Source organism: Apium graveolens, chromosome 11 (genome assembly GCF_009905375.1).
Source record: "Apium graveolens cultivar Ventura chromosome 11, ASM990537v1, whole genome shotgun sequence".
Classification (NCBI taxonomy): Eukaryota; Viridiplantae; Streptophyta; class Magnoliopsida; order Apiales; family Apiaceae; genus Apium; species Apium graveolens.
The window spans coordinates 67,054,788-67,076,107 of NC_133657.1; positions in this window are offsets into that span (position 1 = coordinate 67,054,788).

Here is a 21,320-nt window from a genome sequence, read left to right on the forward strand (position 1 = left end):
CTCCCAAGGAATCCAAATCAACAAGGAAGTACAAGAAACAGAGGGCACAAAGGCCAGTTTCAGATGATGAGGAGGAAGCAACTAAGGAAGGGGATCCGGAATCTCTGATCTCACAAGACAAGGAATTTGCTCCAGTCACTTCTTTTCCATCAACTCCATCTCAGGAAGCTGTATCTGACAAGGCTAACTCACCATCTGTGTCTCTTGTTGATCCAGGCACAAGTGCTGAAATTGATATTCAGAACCTGGTTGTGCCTGAAATACTTTTCTTAGAAGCTCCAACAGCAAATAATCCTTCCACAACACCTGTTACTGTTGCTGTTCAAACTCCAGAGTTATCAACAACACCTTCTCTGCATCAAGATGCTGATGATCAGATTTTAGGTGAGCATCAGGATATGGCTGTTGATCAGAACTTAGTATCAGATCAGCAATTAGAGGATGCTGAAGCCTCCATTGCTACTCACACTGTTGTCTTATCAGAAGATACTGATTCTTTAAGTTCTGATGCTGCAAATGTTGGAGATACTGGTGAAGCTGCTCCAACTGTAGATGCTGATGAAGCAGGTCCTTCAGGACATACTCCTCCACCGACTCTTCCTAAGTCTGAACTGGTAAAGGAGTTTGTTATCAGGGATGCATCAGTGCCTTGGAGTGAAACTCCTGCAGGTCAGGAGTGGACTAAGGAATGGAACTCAGTTTCATGTGTTCCAAATGCTTTATATCTTGCTGAGCACTTGACTAAAGCTGATGAAATGTTAAATTCTGATGATTTTAAAACCCAGCTTAGAGTCACTGCATTGAGTACTAAACATCTACAAGGTCTTCATTCAACTACTCATGCAGAGCTACACAAGATTCAGGAGAACTTTATCAAACAGGAACAAGTTTGGAAAATTGATAAGAAAAAGTTCTTTCAACCTACCATTGACACGGTTTTTTGAAGAGAAACAACAAGCTCAGATTGATCAAATTCTGACAAATCAAGCTTCTCAGCAATCGCAACTTACTGAAATCCAGACCTCAGTGGAAGTACTTATCTCTCTTTTACTACCTGCTGATGCCAAAAAGGGGGAGAAGGTAATTAAGTCCAAATGCAAAACCAACAAGACACTGCAAGGAAAGGATGATGGAAAAGATGACCAAGGAAACTCTGGAATGGGTAGCGGTCATAGTCAAGGTAGAAGGTTTACATCAAGACAAGCTAGTCACAGAACAAGTTCTGATACTGGGAAAAGAATAAGTTCTGCTGCTGGTAAAAGGATAAGTTCTGATGAACTTCTAGATCTTGATGAGGAAATGTCAAGACAGTTATTTCTTCAAGAAAATCCAGGAATGGACTTGGAAAGTTTAAAGGAAGAAGAAGCCAGACTTAAATCAGAGAAAGTCACATCTAAATCTGAAGCTTCTGGTAAAAAGTCACTTCCAAAACTTAAAGGCATTGTGATCAAAGAAAGGACACATACTGAAGCAACATTGGCTAGATCACAACCACAGATAGATCCAAGATCCAAGGGTAAAGAAAAGGTTGGTGAACCTATCAAGGGTTATGTACCTCCTAAGGAAGAAGAAATTGCTGATGAAAAAGATGATCTTGCTCTGACTTCAAGAAAAGTTCTTAAAACAACCTCTGACATAGCTCAAGTTGTTCAGAGTCAAGAAATTGTAAGTTCTGATATTCAGAAGAAGCAAGTAACCTCTGACAGAGCTCAAGTTAACTTGATATCAGAAAATAGATCAAAGACACTCCTACCAGGATTCACTAAAGCAAAACATACTCAATCCTTGAAGACTACTACAAGTGGTTTTGAAGCAAGAGTAGTTACTGGAAAGGAAGCTAGAGATAAAACTGGATTGGGAAGTGCTGATGAAAGAAGAGTACACAACACTACCAATGATCCAACTTCCTTGAGTCAACCAGGTATTGGAGCAACTCCTGAGAGATTGAATCAACTGGAATCTGTACAGATGGTTTACCATACCTACTTGAAAGAATACATCATGTTGTATTTCATGACAGATGGTAGGGTTTATCATATAAGACAAAATGCCATTCCTTTGAAGTATTTTGAAGAATTGGAGCATGTACTTTTCTTACTTCAAGTGGATGACAGAATAACAGAGACTGCTGCAAACTACTTAAAAGAACAGATTCAGAGACAGAAAAGGCTTTATTCTGTTAAGTCTAACAGCATATATGTTCCAAAGTACAGAGATCACAATGGTGATATTGTTGATATAAAGCCTAATACTGCACAGATCAGAACGTATCTTGGTATTAAGGGACTTGAATTCAATCTTGAGTCTGACAAAGCTTATGTCATAAGACTAGATCATGAGTTGAGAAAAGCAAAGATTAATGATCTCAGAGCTGCAATCTTTCAAACTGGTGAAGATACTGTAGAGCTTAAAGATGTTAAAAGGAGAATGATTGATGAACTAAGATATGCTGAGAAATGTTTGTTGAAGAACTATCTCAGAACAACTCCTGACATCAGAGAGATCAGAAAATGAAGAAGCCAAGTCGAAGATCTACAACTGCTTAAATTCTGATATTTATACAGATTGAAGTTGTTATCAGAAGTTGAAATTGGTAAAAACTTTAAGGACTGTAAGTTGTAGTTATCTAGTCTATTTCTCATGCATTTGTACTTAATGTTTTTGACATCATCAAATATCTGTTAAACTTGTATATTTTGTTAATTTACAAGTTGGGGGAGATTGTTAGATATATTTGATAATGTCATGGCTAATATGTTTTATGTTTAGCTTTCAGAATCTTACGTGAACAGGATAAATCAGTACTTAACTATTGATCAGTACTTATACTGGAAGTCAGGACTTAAGGATATCAGTACTTATATTATCAGGAGATAATCATCAGAAGATAGATATCAGAACTTAAGTGCTGAAGGACAATCAGATAAGGACAGTAGCTGATTAAAGGAAAGAAGATCGAGATAAACATAAGAAGAGATATGCATGAAGAAGGAATTCCGTGAAGAATGGAATACTTGGAAGAAAAGATATCTGATTGATATATTTTAGGAAGCAGAATTATATTCCATATCAATTAGCGATTATCTTGTAACTGTGTAGTATATAAACACAGACATAGGGTTTACACTATAAGTGTTATCATTATTAGAAAAGATTATTCATTGTAACCCTTGCAGCTCTCGTGATATTTGTTCATCACTGAGAGGTAACAGTTCCATACTGTAACAGAGTTTATTGTTTCAATAAAGTTTGTTTTCTGTTACTTAAGTTCTTAAAGTTCGATTTGAGTGTACTATACACTGTATTCACCCCCTCTACAGTGTGTGTGTGACCTAACATCATCTACATCCTCTAGACCTGTAATCTTCTTTTCATCAAAAGACACATGAATAGATTCCATGACCACCCTTTTTCTAAGATTATAAACTCCGAAAGCTTTTGTTGACAATGGATATCCAACAAAAATGCCTTCATCGGCTTTTAGATCAAATTTTGTAAGCTGTTCAGGATGAGTTTTGAGAATAAAACATTTACAACAAAAAATGTGAAAGTACTTCAAATTTGGCTTCTTTCCTTTCACCATCTCAAATGGTGTTTTACCATGCTTGTTGATCAAAGTGACATTTTGTGTGAAGCAAGCAGTTTGCACAGCCTCAGACCAGAAGTAGGTAGGCGATTTTGCTACCTCAAGCATGGTCCTTGTAGCTTCTATGTGAGTTCTATTCTTTCTTTCAACAACTATATTTTTTTATGGAGTTCTAGGGGCAGAAAATTCCTGTTTGATCCCCTTGTACTTGCAGAATTCTTCCATAGCGTTGTTCTTGAATTGAGTTCCATTATCACTTCTAAAGATCTTGATTTTATGAGCTGATCCTTTTTCCAGTTCCCTTAAACGATAAAAAAGAATGGATGGTGTCTCATCCTTTGTGTATAAAAAATACACCCATATTTATCTTGTATACTCATCAATAATAATAAGTGCATACCTTTTTTTTTTGCAATAGACATTGCATTTATTGGTCCAAAAAGATCAATGTGCAGCAAGTGATATGGTTCAAGAATTGAGAATTCCGTTTTAATTTTGAAAGAGATTTTCCTTAGTTTGGCTTTCTGGCATGAATCACATAAGCCATCAGGAGTAAACACTGCACTGGGCAATCCTCTCACAAGATCTTTCTTTACAAGTTCGTTGATGTTGTTGAACTTGAGACGAGAAAGTCTTTTATGCCAGTTCCAGCTGTCTTCCACAGATGCTCTACTAAGTAGATATACTTCAGAATTTTCAGTATTTGTGGAGACCCTGGCTTCATATAAGTTACCATGTCTAACACCAGTCATTGCAATCTTGCCATCTGATTTATTGACAATTTCACAATATTTCTTATAAAAATTCACATGGTAACCTCTGTCACAGATTTGATTCACACTGATCAAATTATGCTTGAACCAGAGCTACATCTTCAATGATGAGATTTCCAAGCTTATTTTGCCATATCCCAAAATCTTTTCTAAGTTGCCATCTCCATAAGAAACATTTGGGCCAGTCTCTTCCTTAAACTCTGATAGCAGGGATTTATTTCCAGTCATATGTCCTGAGCATTCACTGTACAAGACTAGAGAATTCTTCCTATTACCTTGCAATCAGATTTAACAATTAGTTAGTGTTTTTAAGGACCCAGACTTTCTTGGATCCTTTGACCTTTTTAAGTTTGTTAACATTTGCAGCATAAGACTTTGAATCAGAGTTTGTGCTAACATTCTTAATATCAGAGTTTACACATGCATAATCTACTTTTGATATATTTAAATAGGATTTCATTTCATAATAGTCATAATACAAACTATGATACTCTTTACATGTGTAAATTGAATGCCAAATACTACCACAATGAAAGCATGGATTCTGTGGTTTTTATCTAGCTATTATATTCATAAACTATGACTTAGGAGGAACAATGTTTATCCGTTTATTCTTCCTGCAAGCAACATCAAGATGATTAGTACTACCACAGTTAAAACAGACCTTTCTAGGTGCATTAGAGATGGGTTTATATTTGTTCTCCTTATTCACACATTCTTTTCCATTCCTATTCTTTCTAGGTTGTTTTTCCTTTTTTTTTTCATTTTAACATCCTTCAGCTTTTGCTTAAGCTGCTTCTGAGTCATTAAACCAACATTTACTGATTTTGTATGAATAGGTTCACACTTATCAATTTTTAAATCTAACCTAGATGCTGATGTTGACTCTTTTTCATTAACTGACTTAACAACATCATCACTTAAGTTAAATTTAATGGGTCTTAACTGAGACTGGTTCAATTTTACCTTTATATCAGTATTTACTTGTTTATCTTTCTCAATTTCCTTTTATTTCTTTTATCAGAATTAGTCTTATCAGCATATCCTATCCCTGATCCCCAACAGTCATTTTCTATTAAACCCTGAGTTGTTTTTCCTGAACTAGTCCAAAGCTTAATTACTATTCGTTCTTTTTCTAGATAAGCATCATTTTCTAATAATTTCTCTTTAATATACAAATCATAATCTCTTTCCTTTTGAGTTTCTAGCATGAAAATCAACTCAGATTCTAGGTAATCATTTCTTTTCTTAAGATCAAGGTTTTCACTCTTAATCCTAGCATTCTCAAGTGTTCTGTAATAACCCCAATTTTTTTTTGAAATTTTTGAAACCCTGATGAATAGTAACTTTTGCTGATGATGCTGATTAAGGAAAATTATCAGACCATGCTATATAGGAGTACTGTTATGGAAATTCTATGATCATATTAGTATTTCATAAAGTAAATGAGTGTATGTAAAGATCGTCATAATCCAAATACGAACATTTTGATTTTTTCCCGAAAATCCACCAGATACCGAAATAATTGAGTATAAGGTAACATAATTAAAAGGATTTTAATTCAAGGATCATAAGAGATGATCATAAAAGGAATATAAAATATTGAGAAAGGTTTAGGAGAGCCCAAGTAATAAGATCCCGGGTATGATCCCTCAAACGATAAACGAGAACGAAAGTTAAGCGAACCGTATAACAGATCAACGATCATTAGCCAAGTAATTAGGAGTTGATCAAAGGGGTTAGTGGATGATGATGTCATCACACCAACAAGAGGAAGACAAGTGTAACAAGATGACATAAGCATGACCAAATGGGAAGGGTTGGTTGGTTGATTGTGAGCCACATAATTTTTACCATGGTAAAAGGTTAATTAACAAACAAAAAGAAAGCAACCAAGAAAACACATTCATTTCTCCCCCCATCTCCTTGCTCACGGTTTTTTGAAGAAAAACAAGAAGAAAAATTTCCAAACCCAAGCTCCACTCAATCATAATTCAAGAGGTTTGTTTCCTTGGATTCTATATTTCATAACTAAGAAGAGCAAGTAGTTCGAGTGCTTGAATCCAAGGTTTGCTAGCTCAAATAAATCATTTTAGTTTAGGGTGAATAGTAACTTTCAAGAACAAATTTTTGATTCTTGATTTTATATGTAAGGTCAAGGTAGCTTAAACATAGATTGAGGCTTCCATGGGCATTCCGATGATCTTTCATTGATTAAAAGCTTCAAGGAAGGTATAAAACTTCAAACCCTAGTTTTACTTTGAATATTTAGGAGTGGTTTTGATTAATATAGTCCATGAGAAGAATGATGCTTGTGTGTTTAAAGTTTGGTTGGGTTTGTAGTGATTGGATTTTAATTGAGGTGTTGATGATTGTTAATGGAGGAGTAGTAGTTTAAATGTTTAAGCATGAATTGAACCTTGTTTGATTTAGTAGTTTGATTGAATTTGAAGATCATGTTTGATTTCGGGAACGAACCATTACCCCTCGCCTTACCTTGAAACCTTGGTTAAGGCCCTAAATTGACTAATTGTAGTATGAAATAATTATGTAAAGTGGATTAGGCAGTTGGTAGAGTACTCACGAAAGAATCGCCTTAAAATTTTTAATGGTTAATTTATTAAAAATGGTGGAGCCGAGGGTACTCGAACGACTTATGTGATTCATTAAGCGTAGAAGTGACCATAAACAAACATTAAGGTTCAATTGGTTTAAGTCTAGTTTCTTAAGCGACCGGGGTCTAATTCCGACTTATGTTGTTGGTCATAGGTTATCGGACCCACTTTAAGCTTAAGTTTATCCGGGAGCACTCAGACAAGTTTTCTACCCGTTATACTGTTATTGTAATGTATATATGTATATGCATTATCTTGTGATAAGTGCATGATTTTTATTAGCAAATCTTGCGATATATTGGAGCATGTGATATGGTATATATGCATGTTTGTTTCGTAATCTTGATATCTAATTGTTGATTCAATTTCTTATAATTGCATAATACCTATGCTAGAGATAAGCAGTAGTTGCGTATACCCTTAGTATAGGGGACCCAGAGGTGAACATTTTCTAAACCGGGAGTCGATGTTCCCGAGTATAATATATATATATATATATTTATATATATATATAGATATAGTTTTCAAAACTATTTATCGAATAAGGTTATTTCGATAACTTTATTTTATTTAATGAATATTATTTTGAATATTAATTCGAGGACTTATGACTCCGCTTATTTTATTTAATGAATATTATTTTTGAATATTCATTCGAGGACTTATGACTCCACTTATTTTATTAAATAATATTCTTTATTTTATGAAAGAATAATGTTTCGATAATCAAAATTATTTTCGATTATTCGAATAAAGATCGTAGTTTCGTATAAGTATATAAGTATATATGTTTCGATAAAGTTAGAGCGGATCCCAAAACTCATTTTTATATTTAAGATCTTCCTTTCGAAGGGGATTTAAATACTCGCTCAAAACCTGAGGGACCCGACTCAGTGGTGTATTTTACATTCGCAATGAGGTTACTGTTTTGAGAAAGCATCTTGATTACTTGCCCATCGTTCGGGAAGTAAGTTCATCTATTTGAGTCGACATAAGCAACATAGGCTCAGTGGGCGTCCATGAAAGTGTAAGTGGCTCAGTGGGAGTCCATCAATGCGTAAGTGGCTGAGTGGCAGTCCAACATAGGTCCTAATGTGGCCAGGGTGATGACCAGTGGGGAATTCATCCATCTACTAGTAGAAAAGGTTACCTATTGGTATCTTTGCCTGATCAACAAGATATCAGGTTTATGCCAATGGTTTCTCCTTTCCAAATTCATTGGATATTACAACTCTGTTTATAATTTTCATAACAGAGGTTTTCAAGGAGTGTATGAAATGTATATATATAGGTGTGTGTATATATATCGGGACTTAATGAAGTATCTCGTAACTTCATTATTTATAATGATATTTCAAAGATTGAATCTATCCAAGTCTTTTCTTGTAGTCTCATCTATGTGATGAACTTTTGAAACTGATTATACCTTGAACGATGGTAGTTCAAGTAGTATGCGGAAAAGATATAAGTATATTGGAGTATCTTGTAACTTCATCTTTTCAACATTATATCTGGTTAATGATTATCTTATGCATGACAAAGATTTTCATAAAAACGTTGAGACAAGGTTAGATATATGAGATCACCTTGCAACAATATTTTTATACAGTTATAAACTCGAACTCTGTGTATATTATGCATGGAAGAGGACTTCCAAGATTTTGAAAAGTATATATACATATATACTGAATATTTTGCGACTTGGTCGCGATAAGATATCAAACTTGGTTCATTTTTACTTGACCAAAACTTTCATGAGTACTATGAGGATGCTCACATATTGTAAATCATTATACATATTATTTTGGTGGGCTTGTTGCTCACCCTTGCTTTCTTCTTTCATCACACAATAATAGATAGACAAGATGAACAAGACCAAGCTCCCAATTCGTGAGCGGATTGGAAACGTTCTGCAGTTTCCTGTAGGCATTGATGCCGTTGTAGCTGAGGTAGGAACTACCAACAGGCTAGGCTTTCAACTTTTGATGTACCAGACTTATGTATATTTATGAATTGTAATAATGGCAAGGAATATGTAAATTTATTCAGAAACCCTTTTAAGGTGTAATGGTTTATAATTGTGGAATAAAATGACTTGTGTTATTTTTGGTATTCATATCTGAGACTATAACTTGTGGAGTGTGTGTATATTGTGGGGTCACAATGCGCAATAATTGGTTGTTTATTAAGATTAAGTGTTATTAAGAAAAATGGAACTCGTGACAACCCGGATCCCCGACCCCGGATTTGGGGGTGTTACAGAAATGGTATCAGAGCCAAGCGTTATAAACCTTAGAGATGATGTGGCGTTAAGATAATAAGTTTACTAAGATAAATAAGAACTCTTGGCAAGTTCATAGTCGGACTACCTAACGTAGTACTGACAGTTAAAACCCTTATGTGAACCCTTATAAATATTGTGATAGAAGCGTAGTTCATTATCGTATATGGTAGCGGGACTCCGAACCCTGAGGTTGAGGAGCAACAACACGATGATGTTTTATTAGTTATTGGAGATAAGATGGTAGATCCGATAGAGCGTCCTAACACGAGACCGGATGATGTTCATATTGAGGATGTAGCGGTTGAGGATGTTGTCCTAGAAGGGATTATTGCTGAGAAGGATCCCGTGAAGGATCCTGACAAGAATGAATAAAGGACCACTGAGGAATTGATGACCATGGACAGGGCGACTACCAGAGGTAGGATTGGCCCGTTACTACCGGAGGTTTGTTCAAGTTTGCAAAGAGAGTAGCCCCTTTAACGCGGCTTACTCGTAAGACTGAGAAGCTTTAATGGACAGAGAAATGCGAGAACAACTTTCAAGAACTGAAGCAAAGATTGGTGACGACCCCTATGTTGGCGTTACCGGATGGTAAAGGAGATTTTGTGATGTGTAGTGACGCTTCACATAAGGAATTATGGTGCTTCTTATACAGCACAACGAGGTAATCGCGTACGCATCAAGATAATTAAGGGAATATAAAATTTGATATCCCCACCCATGAGCTTGGGCTCGTGGCAATAGTTTTGCCCTAAAGATTGGAGGCACTACTTGTATAGAGAGAAGTGCGAGATTTACCCAAGCCATGAGTGCTCTAGTACATTTTAACACAGAAAGAGCTGAACATGCGCTAGAGGAGGTGGTTAGAGCTAAGCAAGGATTACGATTATGAGATTTTTTATCATCCAGGGAAAGCCAAAATGGTGGCTAATGCCCTTAGTAGGAAGGAGAGACTCAATATGATAATGTCCTCAGAAGAGTAGATAAAAGATGTCGAGAAAATGGAAATAAAAGTGAAGGTAACCAGAGCCGGTACCGAAAAGCTGTTTGAGATTGTAATACAGCCCGAATTATTGAAAAAGATCATATTGTGCCAAGAAAAATTGATGAATGAAGGCAGAGAGGCAATGACTGGAGAAGAGATTAATACCAAGAAAGATGATAAGGGAATAATGAGGTATCCCTACAGAATTTGGGTTCCAAATGTTCAAGAGCTTAAGGACTGGATCTTAGATGAAAGTCATAGTTCGAGGAATAAGATTTAGGGCAAACCTGAATGTGATAGTCAGGGAAGACGCCATCAAGATAGAAGGAACCCTTAACATAATGAAGTGGAAAATGAGGATTTAAAACATGTAGGATGAACCCGATTATGGGGAGGATGAGAAAACATTTCATACTGAGAAAACAGAAGTCGAGCAAGATAGGGAGAACCAGGACGATACTTGTAACACCCCCAGATCCGGGGTCGGGGATCCGGGTCGTCACGGTCTTTCTTTCCACAATATCACTTCACTTAATTAATAATAATAACCTTATGCTGTGACCCCACACTAACACACACCACAACCCGTTATAGTCTCAGAGATGAAATTGAAATAAGTACAAGTCTTTGAATCCACAATTTAAAATTATTACAACCCAAAATGATTACTTGATAAATTTACAGTTAATTGCCATTATCTGCCACAAGTTATAATTATACATAATTGATTCTCAAAAATAGAATGCCTGATCTACCAATAGATCTACCTCTGCAGCTATAGCAGCCACAACATCATCGGGAAGACGCGGGACGCTTCCCACGCGCTTGCGCTGGGTCTGCTGGAGTCTGGCCATCTTTCCTAACTGTTGTTGTGTGATGAAGAAATAAAGCAAGAGTGAGCCTTACAGCTCGCAAGATAATATATAGTGATAACAATAATATAAGTACCTAAATGGATACTTACTAGAATCTTTTATCGTGTGTAAGATAATTACTAGTATATACTTACTAGTATATGAGCCTTCTCATAGTACTCATGAAAGTCTTGGTCAAAAGAAATGAACCAAGTTTGATATCTTAATGCGATGAAGTCGCAAAATATTCAGTATATATACATATATACTTTTCAAAATATTGGAAGTCCTCTTCCATGCATAATATACACAAAATCCCAGTGTATAACTGTATAAAAATATCGTTGCAAGGTGATCTCATATATCTAACCTTGTCTCAACGTTTTTCTGAAAATCTTTGTCATTCATAAGACAATTATTAATTAGATATAAGTTTAAAAGATGAGGTTACCAAATACCCCAATATACTTATATCTTTCCCAATACTACTTGAACTACCACCATTCAAGTTATAATCAGTTTCAAAAGTTCATCCCACTGATGAGACCACAAGATAAGACTTGAATAGATTCAATCTTTGAAATATTATTGAATGAAAAAGTTATGAGATACTTTATTTAGCCCCGATATATATATATATCCACATATATATATCCCTTTAAACATTTCCTGGAACCTCTGTTATGCAAAGTATGAACAGAGTTTGAAACATCCAATGAATTTTGGAAAGGAAAAGAATTTTGGCATAAACCCGATATCTCGCTGATCAGGCAAAGATACCAATAAGTAACCTTTTCTACTGTAGATGGATGAATTCCTCACCGGTCATCACCCTGGCCGCATTAGGACCTCGCGCTAGACCGTACCCCGGCCCCTCACGCGTTGATGGACTGCCACCCAACCACTTACACAATAATAGACCGTACCCCGGCCTGTCGCTTATGCCGACTCAATGAGATGGGCTTACTTCCCGAACGTTGGGCAAGTAATCAATTCATTTACCAAATCTGCAACCTCGTTGCGAATATTAAATACACCACAGAGCCGGATTCCCCAGGTTTTGAGCGAGTATTTAAATCCCCTTTAAAAAGGAAGATCTTAAATATAAAAATGAGTTTTGGGATCCGCTCTGACTTTTAAAAATCATTTTGAAGACTCGAAAACACTTTAAAGAGTGTTTGGAGTAAGGCTGATTTAATGAAGTAAATCAGTCCCCAGAATATTAGAAAATATCTGAATATTATTAATTAAATAATATTCCCATAAAGAATAGTCTTTATAAAAATAATTGAAGTAGAAGTATTAGAATTTATACTTGAAACGAGTTTTAATTAACCAAAGCTATACTTATATGAAAGTATTATCTTTATTTGAATAATCGAAAATAAGATTGATTATTGACATCTTATTCTTTAATAAAATAAAGAATATATTTCAGCAAATAATCGGAGTCATAGATCCTCAAATGAATATTCAAATAATATTCAATAAATAAAATAAGCTGAGTCATAATACCTCGAATGAATATTATAAATAATATTCATTAAATAAAATAAAGGAGTCATACATCCTCAAATGAATATTCAAATAATATTCAATAAATAAAATAAAAGAGTCATAAGCCCTCGAATGAATATTCAAATAATATTCAATAAATAATAAAAGGAGTCATACGCCTTCGAATAATATTCGAAATAATATTCAATAATAAATAAAGTTTAAAGTTATCGAATAAACCTTATTCGATTAATAGTTTTGAAAACTATGACCATATATATATATATATATATATATATATATATCCATATCCATATATATACAAAATCTACTCGGGATCCTCGACTCCCGGTTTTAGAAAATATTTTCACCTTTTGGGTCCCTATACTAAGGGTATATGCAAGTTACCGCTATCCTCTAGCATAGGTATTATCAACTGAACCAACAGATATATATTTCAAGAATATGAAACAGGCATGCATATATACCATATCACATGCTACAATATATCGCAAGAATTTGCTAAATAACCAACATGCATCTATCGCAAGATAATGCATATACAAGTGTATTCATCACAACAACAGTATAACGGATAGAATACTTGCCTGAGCGACTGGGGGTTACGAATGGCTCGGGACGAGTCTGGTAACCTATAAGCAACAAGTAAGTTGGAATTAAACCAAAGTCACTTGTCTAATTCTTATGGATTGATGATGTCATCTATTTTCTACTCCACTTGATTAATCTCCCTTGCTTCTCTTACAAGCTTGTTTCTTGACCGTTTATTTATTTTACGGTTCGCTTAACTTTTGTTCTCATTTATCGTTTGAGGGATCAAACCCGGGATCTTATTACTTGGGTTCCCTTAACCTTTCTCAATACATTATATTCCTTTTATGATCCTCTCTTATAATCCTTGAATTTAAATCCTTTTAATCATGTTACCTTATACTCAATTCTTTCGGTATCTGGTGGATTTTCGGGAAAAATTAAAGTGTTCGGATTTGGATTCTGACAATCTTTACATACACTTATATACCACATAGAGTACTAATAATATCTCAGAAGATCAATAAAAGAACCCCTACATAGTGTGGTATGAAAAGTTTTCTCATTCAGCAAAAACACTATTCATAAGGGTTTCAAAATTTTCCCAAAAATTGGGGTTATTACAATACTCCTATGAGGCAATTCATGGACCTGCCTAAACAAAACTTATACTTTTATTCCCAACCACCACCTTGAGGAAACATTGCGGTAGGAAATTCTTTCATGACCTTTAAGTCGCTAAGCTCTCAGAGTTCCAAGGAACAGGTTGACCCAGTCGAGGCAAGAGCCTGGCTAAAGGAAATATAGGAATCATTTGAGATTCTAAATGATTGACGAATCACAAAAGACTATTTTTGTCACTTACCCTCCTAAGAGAGATGTCACCCGTTGGTGAAAGGCCAAGAAAGGCACGAAGCCGGAGGTTATAATAAATTGATTAAAGTTCAGAAAATTGTTTTCGGGAAAGTACTTCCCAAGGTTATGGAGGTAGTGTAAAAGCTTTAGAGCTAGAACAAAAGCGGACGAGTATGATGAATTATGAATTTAAGTTGTAAAAGTTGTCAAGATTCGTTCTGAGGACACGAATCCAGAATGATGGGATGTTTGAAATCAATGCTTATGTTGTGTTGGTTCATGTAATGGTTGTAATAGAAATGAAAATAAAAGACTAAAAAGGGAAGGAGTATAAAGGGATATAAAGGAAATAGAGTTGAGAAGTGATAAGGGAGTTGGGTATGGGAAACCCTAAGAAACCCTTGCAATAAATATAGAGAAGTGTGTCATCATCAGCGCGATGGTGACTGATCATGAGATAAATTCAAGGTTTGAAGGCGTAAGCGATACGTATAATTAATCCCCTTTAAGTTGAGAGTATTCGATGATACTTTGAGATAGATCGATGGATTAATAAGGAAACACGGATGGACTGAGGAGACATGAAAGCAAGAAATTAGGAAATGGGATGAAGGAAGTGACCTTCAAGAATGTGAAGTGTATGTAACAACTGTGACTTGATACCCAAAAGGGAGACACCAAGTATAGAAGATATCCCAATATTGAGATGACTGTTGAGATAAACGACAAAGATAAATGAGGATTTAGTAAGAAGAAGTTCACGTTGAACACGACCAATATCTTGCAGAACATCCCTGTTATCATTACCAAAGAAGGAAAGAAAAGCGGATAACCGTTGTTATCTTTTGGAGGCCATATGGATTGACCTCAACTTGAATAAGGATGCTATTGTGAAATTTGGTATAGACTATCGAGGTGGAAATGATTGAATAAGATACCCCTATCAGGGATATATGACTTGATGTATCCATGGAAGGATGCAAGTACCTTTTTTGGGTAGAATTAAGGATAAAACCTCGATAACTTGAGATGAACCATGGGGGAATGCATAAAGGTTGATATTTTACCCTTAATAGGGACATTATGAGTTTGGGTAATACGGAATGAAGGATTAAGGTAACAACAACCTTTAAGAATCAGTGGAGAAATTTTTCAGAAGTATATAGACAATGGTTCTAGTATTAGCAAATGGTATTTTGATATGCCCTGTTTCTAGGGAATACAGGAGGAACGATTCAAGGATAACCTTAGAGGTTTTACAAGAAGAAAGGTAATATTCAAAGTTCTGAAGAATAGAAATTTTGATAAAGGAAATATGACGTAATTATAATAATGCCAGGTGGGGCACGTGTTGAACCATAAGAAAGTATAGATCGACCCAATGAGGGTCGAGATTGGTGAAAACAAGAAGGACCCTAGATAAGAAACGTCTTATGTATGATCGAGAGTCAGTCGTGACAATGTTCACATCTAACGACTAAGGTAATGACTTATGGAAAAAATGTTGATTTTTTTTCTCAACCAGGACTTAAGAAAAGCATTTTCACATAAGCAGTGATTGAAATGAGGTAGAAAATTTAGTTGGAGGTGGTTAAAATGACATTTATTATAAGGAAATTTTACTATCAGGAAAGGCCAAAGAGGTGGCCGACACTTTAAGTGTAAGAGAACAATTATAGGCGCTCGTGCCAGAGGAATACAGTGATGATGGTTAAAGCTGTGAAGGTTGTATTATGGTGTGAAAGATTGACATTCCTTCTGATGATTGTACGATACTCAACCGTAATAGTAGATTAGTAAAAACTTAATTCATGTTAATCGCCGTGAGCGGGCTACATATCTTAGAAGGTCCTATCATGAGATAAACCATGACCATGTTATGAAAGGACTAAATGAACCTTTGAGCTTCATATCTCCTAATAAAGAAATATGGTTAATAATGGTATTAGCCTGCTATCGTTGCTTTCATTAAAACTCTTCTGCAATTTTATCTGCTTCATGTCATGTATGTACGTCAGGATCAAGAGTGTTCTTCATGAATCGTGAATGGTGATTATGTTACCTTCTTCGAAGAAATTGATATGACAGATATGGACCCCGTATGGTTAGCTATTAAGATTCCAAGGAAAACGAACGACTGCCGTAGGTCCAAGGTGGACTATAGTAATGCAGCAATGATTCTGCGAATAATGAGATGATAACAACCGGGAGAGTTGTATTGTAATGAATGTTGAGATTGAGTACCACTAATCGGGTCGTGGTGATGTATAAGTTATTATTGATAGGCTATTTAAGTCGATTATCTACCTATTGAATATTTATTCCTTCTTATCAATAGAGGGTCATATTACTATACGAGGAAGGTTGCGATGCAAGCATAGAATTCTAATAATGATGATGTCTAGAATGAAATCCCAGATTCGATTTTCGATGTCGAGGGAGTTTCAAAGGTGATTGTTTATAAGCTCGAGCAAGAGCATGGGTCCATAGAACGATGGACGGAATAGTAAATATTCAGACAAGTGAAATACGATGCGATAATACTTGATGTTGAGATATATACATATATATGTTTTATTCTCCTGTGATAAACCTCTATAGTTCAGGGGTAGACTCCAAGCCAGATGTTTTGTGGCAGTATTTTTTTATATACAATTCTCTTGAATTCGCTCTTTTTCTCCTTTTCATTTTGTATAAGCTGAGAAGAACAACTCTTCCAGAAGGGGAGGTATTGCTAAATGACTATCTATCTGTGTGATAGAAGCCTAGTAGGATACCACATGTTGTTTAATTGCTTGTCAAGTACTAAAGGCTGGCCACCTTCTGTACTAACTATGCAATAGAACAAGTGTTCATGATCATAGTGATCTCTCAATAAATTCTTTTACTTCTATATGAAGGACCAAGCTTTTGAAGATAGATCAGCTAGAAAGGAGTAGTACCAGTGCGGTGGTATTCCGAATCTAACGCGTTCGTGATACTAAGGTTGACGTGGTTATTAAAAGGTTATAAAACTCTAGCGAGTAAAGGTATATCTAGAATAGTATTCTGTACGGAAGATAGTAACACTTACGAACAAGAAAAGAAGGAGTATTGAGAAGCAAAAGCTATAATACTAGAAGCTATGATGAGAGTCTGTGCAATAAGACTTGAAAGAATTTGGAATGATCACTTAACGCGGATTGAGTTTTCTTACGACAATAGATCGTATGTCAGGTATCGAGATGTCGCCTTATGAGATCCTTGAGGGAAGACAATGTCGATCTCCCTTATGTTAGGATGAAGTTATAGAGCGCAAGATGCTCGTACCAGCAGCGGTCCAAAGAACCAAGGATATAATAGATCTAATCAGAGGACGGCTGGTAGTAGCCCAAGATGGACATAAGAAGTATGTTATTTTGACACGAAAGGACAAGGAATAGGAAGTAGGGGACCTAGTGATGTTATAGGTATTCTCTTGGAAAAGATGGATGTGGTTCGGACACTTTGATTTTTTCCCGAAAATCCACCAGATACCGAAAGAATTGAGTATAAGGTAACATGATTAAAATGATTTTAATTCAAGGATCATAAGAGAGGATCATAAACGGAATATAAAATATTGAGAAAGGTTTAGGGGAGCCCTAGTAATAAGATCCCGGGTATGATCCCTCAAACAATAAACGAGAACGAAAGTTAAGCGAATCGTATAACAGATCAGCGATCATTAGCCAAGTAATTAGGAGTTGATCAAAGGGGTTAGTGGATGATGATGTCATCACACCAACAAGAGAAAGACAAGTGTAACAAGATGACATAAGTAGGTGACATAAGCATGACCAAATGGGAAGGGTTGGTTGGTTGATTGTGAGCCACACAATTTTTACCATGGTAAAAGGTTAATTAACAAACAAAAAGAAAGCAACCAAGCAAACACATTCATTTCTCCCCCCCCATCTCCTTGCTCACGGTTTTTTGAAGAAAAACTTCCAAACCCAAGCTCCACTCAATCATAATTCAAGAGGTTTGTTTCCTTGGATTCTATATTTCATAACTAAGAAGAGCAAGTAGTTTGAGTGCTTGAATCCAAGGTTTGCTAGCTCAAATAAATCATTTTAGTTTAGGGTGAATAGTAACTTTCAAGAACAAATTTTTGATTCTTGATTTTATTTGTAAGGTCAAGGTAGCTTAAGCATAGATTGAGGCTTCCATGGGCATTTCGAGGATCTTTCATTGATTAAAAGCTTCAAGGAAGGTATAAAACTTCAAACCCTAGTTTTACTTTGAATATTTAGGAGTGGTTTTAATTAATATAGTTCATGAGAAGCATGATGCTTGTGTGTTTAAAGTTTGGTTGGGTTTGTAGTGATTGGATTTTAATTGAGGTGTTGCTGATTGTTAATGGATGAGTAGTAGTTTAAATGTTTAAGCATGAATTGAACCTTGTTTGATTTAGTAGTTTGGTTGAATTTGAAGATAGTATGACATTGGATTAAATTGAGATTCTTGGGCTTATTATGACTGAAATCAGTAGCATTGATGTGTATCTTGAGTTATTGTTGATTGGTAGTTGGATTGATATGATTTGGAATGGTAAAATTTGGGAAATCGCATAAACATAGCCGTCGTAATGCCCGATTTACCTTAGACTGCTTTTGTTCTTAACTTCAGGACCCGTGAACTCACTCTTTGGTTTTGACCATTTCTATGATTAGATAGTTCATGTTACGAGCTTCGTTTTGGTATGTGGTTCGCTTGAATCCGATGTACGGTTTAGGAGAAACGACCGTTTTAAGTAATGGCGTTTCGCGAACGAACCATTACCCCTCGCCTTACCTTGAAACCTTGGTTAAGGCCCTTAAATGACTAATTGTAGTATGAAACAATTATGTAAAGTGGATTAGGCAGTTGGTAGAGTACTCACGAAAGAATCGCCTTAAAATTCTTAATGGTTAATTTATTAAAAATGGTGGAGCCGAGGGTACTCGAACGACTTATGTGATTCGTTAAGCGTAGAAGTGACCATAAGCGAATATTAAGGTTCAATTGGTTAAAGTCTAGTTTCTTAAGCGACCAGGGTCTAATTCCGACTTATGTTGTTGTTCATAGGTTATCGGACCCACTCTAAGCTTAAGTCTATCCGGGAGCACTCAGGCAAGTTTTCTACCTGTTATACTGTTGTTGTGATGTATATATGTATATGCATTATCTTGTGATAAGTGCATGATTGTTATTAGAAAATCTTGCGATATATTGGAGCATGTGATATGGTATATATGCATGTCTGTTTCGTAATCTTGATATCTAATTGTTGATTCAATTGCTTATAATTGCATAATACCTATGCTAGAGATAAGCAGTAGTTGCGTATACCCTTAGTATAGGGGACCTAGAGGTAAACATTTTCTAAACCGGGAGTCGATGTTCCCGAGTATAATATATATATTTATATATATATATATAGATATAGTTTTCAAAACTATTAATCGAATATGGTTTATTCGATAACTTTATTTTATTTAATGAATATTATTTTGAATATTCATTCGAGGACTTATGACTCCGCTTATTTTATTTAATGAATATTATTTTTGAATATTCATTCGAGGACTTATGACTCCGCTTATTTTATTAAATAATATTCTTTATTTTATTAAAGAATAATGTTTCGATAATCAAACTTATTTTTGATTATTCAAATAAAGATCGTACTTTCGTATAAATATATCTTTGGTCATTTATTATTAATTTCAAGTATAAGTTTTTAAAACTTCTACTTCAAGTATTTTTATAAAGATTATCCTTTATGGGAATATTATTTAAATAATAATATTCAGATATTTTCTAATATATCGGGACTGATTTATTTCATTAAATCAACATTACTCCAAACATTCTTAAAAATATTTTCGAGTCTTCAAAATGATTTTTTAAAAGTTATAACGGATCCCAAAACTCATTTTTATATTTAAGATCTTCCTTTCGAAGGGGATTTAAATACTCGCTCGAAACCTGAAGGATCCGGCTCAGTGGTGTATTTTACATTCGCAACGAGGTTATTGTTTTGAGAAAGCTTCTTGATTACTTGCCCATCGTTCGGGAAGTAAGTTCATCTATTTGAGTCAGCATAAGCAACATGGGCTCAGTGGGCGTCCATGAAAGTGTAAGTGGCTTAGTGGTAGTCCATCAATGCGTAAGTGGCTGAGTGGCAGTCCAGCATAGGTCCTAATGTGGCCAGGGTGATGACCAGTGGGGAATTCGTCCATCTACTAGTAGAAAAGGTTACCTATTGGTATCTTTGCCTGATCAGCAAGATATCAGGTTTATGCCAATGTTTTCTCCTTTCCAAATTCATTGGATATTACAACTCTGTTTATAATTTTCATAACAGAGGTTTTCAAGGAGTGTATGAAATGTATATATATAGGTGTATATATATATATCGGGACTTAATGAAGTATCTCGTAACTTCATTATTTATAATGATATTTCAAAGATTGAATCTATCCAAGTCTTTTCTTGTAGTCTCATCTATGTGATGAACTTTTGAAACTGATTATACCTTGAACGGTGGTAGTTCAAGTAGTATTCGGAAAAGATATAAGTATATTGGAGTATCTTGTAACTTCATCTTTTCAACATTATATCTGGTTAATGATTATCTTATGCATGACAAAGATTTTTACAAAAACGTTGAGACAAGGTTAGATATATGAGATCGCCTTGCAACAATATTTTTATACAGTTATAAACTGGAACTCTGTGTATATTATGCATGGAAGAGGACTTCCAAAATTTTGAAAAGTATATATACATATATACTGAATATTTTGCGACTTGGTCGCGATAAGATATCAAACTTGGTTCATTTTTACTTGACCAAAACTTTCATGAGTACTATGAGGATGGTCACATATTGTAAATCATTATACATATGATTTTGGTGGGATTGTTGCTCACCCTTGCTTTCTTCTTTCATCACACAACAACAGATAGACAAGATGAACAAGACCAAGCTCCCAATTCGTGAGCGGATAGGAAACGTTCTGCAGTTTCCTGTAGGCATTGATGCCGTTGTAGCTGAGGTAGGAACTACCAATAGGCTAGGATTTCAACTTTTGATGTACCAGACTTATGTATATTTATGAATTGTAATAATGGCAAGGAATATGTAAATTTATTCAGAAACCCTTTTAAGGTGTAATGGTTTATAATTGTGGAATAAAATGACTTGTGTTATTTTTGGTATTCATATCTGAGACTATAACTTGTGGAGTGTGTGTATATTGTGGGGTCACAGTGCGCAATAATTGGTTGTTTATTAAGATTAAGTGTTATTA